We start from the raw sequence: 1,986 nt of genomic DNA on the forward strand, positions 1-1,986 counted from the left end.
ATATGGAACCAACTTAAGTGCCCATTGACCAATGAGTGTATAAAGAAAATGTGGCATATATACAATATGGAATACTATCCAAACATAAAAAATAATAAAATATGTATTTTCAGGAACTTGGATGGAGGTGGAGGCCATTATTTTAAGTTAGGTAACTCGAGAATGGATAAAAAATACTGTATATTCTCACTTATAAGTGGGAGCTAAGCCATGTGTATGTATACACATAAAGAGTGGTGTAATGTACTTTGAAGACTCAGAAGGTAGAGGTTCAGAGGTGGGTGAGGAATAAACTACATACTGAGTACAATGTACACTGCTCTGTTGATGCTGCACTTAAATATTAGACTTCACCACTATACAATTCATTTGTGTAACCAAAACCACTTGTACCTCAAAAGCTATGGAAATTTTTTAAATGTTTAAAATAAATATGTACATACATAACAAAAAAATGACAATTAATTGTAGAATCTCAGCCTCGCTCCTGCCACCAGTGCTACCCAGAGATTGCTAAGCCCCAGTTCACCTGCCACCACCAACTCCAGACACAGAACATCCAGTCATGAATAAATATTCAAATATTCTTGGGTCATGGATAAATATGAGTTTGTTCAGAAGGCCAAACTAGTGGAGCAAGCTGAGCAATATGATGACATGGCAGCCTGCATGAAGTCTATCACTGAGCAAGGAGCTAAATTATCCAATGAGGAGAGCAATCTTCATTCAATTACTTATAAAATTGTTGAAGGAGCCCATAGGTCATCTTGGAGGGTCTTTTAAGTATTAGACAAATGAGGGGAGGTCCTGAAAAAAAAAAAAAAACAGCATTTAGCTCAAGAGTACAGAGATAAAATCGAGACTGAGCTAAGACATATCTGCAATAAAGTACTATCTCTTTTTTCCAATGTACTTGATCCCCAATGCTTCACAGAGAGCAAAGTCTTCTATTTGAAAATAAAAGGACACTACTATTGTTATGTAGCTGAGGTTTCTGCTGGTGATGAGAAGAAATAGATTGTGGATCAGTCACAACAAGCATACAGAGAAGCTTTTGAAATCAGCAAAAGGAAATGCAACCAACATATCCTACCAGATTGGGTCTGGCCCTTAATTTTCTGTATTCCATTATGAGATTCTGAACTCCCCAGATAAAGCCTGCTCTCTTACAAAGACAGCTTTTGATAAAGCCATTGCTGAATTTGACACATTTAGTACAGAGCCATATGAAGACAGCACACTAGTTTTGCAACTACTGAGAAATGGCTTGACATTGTGGACATCAGATACCCAGGGAGATGAAGCTGAAGCAAGAGAAGGAGGAGAAAATTAAACAGTCTTTCAACTTTCATCAGTCTCATTCTAAAATTTACACAGTAGATCATTTTTCCTCCATGCTGCCCCACAAGTAGTTTTCTTCTTTACCATTTATGACAGATTTTAATTTGATAAAACCTGTTACTTCTATTTGAATTCCTATATTTCTCATGTGTTTTTTTATGTTTAATGTTAGGGGATTAGAGCCAGTTAATATTTTTAGGGAGTTATCTGTTTTCATCTTGAGGTAGACAATATGCAGATGTAAAATTTTTACACAAGTTATATATGTTTAGAATGGTACTTTTTGTACATTGTGGCTTCACAAGGGCCAGTGTAAAACTGTTTCCATGTCTAAGCAAAGAAAACTGCCTACATATTGGTTTGTCCTGGTGGGAAATCAAAGGGATAACTGGTTCCAGTCACAGGAGTAGCAATTGTGAATACTTTAAGGTTTGAATCACTTACAAGGCTGTAATAGAAACAGGTATACTATGGATACCACATGTTGAACCATGTATATCTGTGGAATGCTCAACCTCAATGTGCATACCTTTGACTACAGCTGCAGAAGTGTTCATTTCAACAAAGTTGTGACTCAATTTACTCTGGATAAGGACAGATATGTTTTACATTCTATTATTTGTAAAGTTATCTGCTGCTTGTGTT

At 36.2% G+C, this 1,986-nt stretch overlaps 1 pseudogene; it reads left to right on the plus strand.

Annotated features, from left to right (window-relative positions):
• The first annotated feature begins 594 nt into the window (after nt 1-594).
• Nucleotides 595-1,333, plus strand: LOC108520908 (14-3-3 protein zeta/delta pseudogene; annotated as a pseudogene).
• The last annotated feature ends 653 nt before the right edge of the window (nt 1,334-1,986 follow it).

Source organism: Rhinopithecus bieti, unplaced genomic scaffold (genome assembly GCF_001698545.2).
Source record: "Rhinopithecus bieti isolate Rb0 unplaced genomic scaffold, ASM169854v2 scaffold_56721, whole genome shotgun sequence".
NCBI lineage: Eukaryota > Metazoa > Chordata > Mammalia > Primates > Cercopithecidae > Rhinopithecus > Rhinopithecus bieti.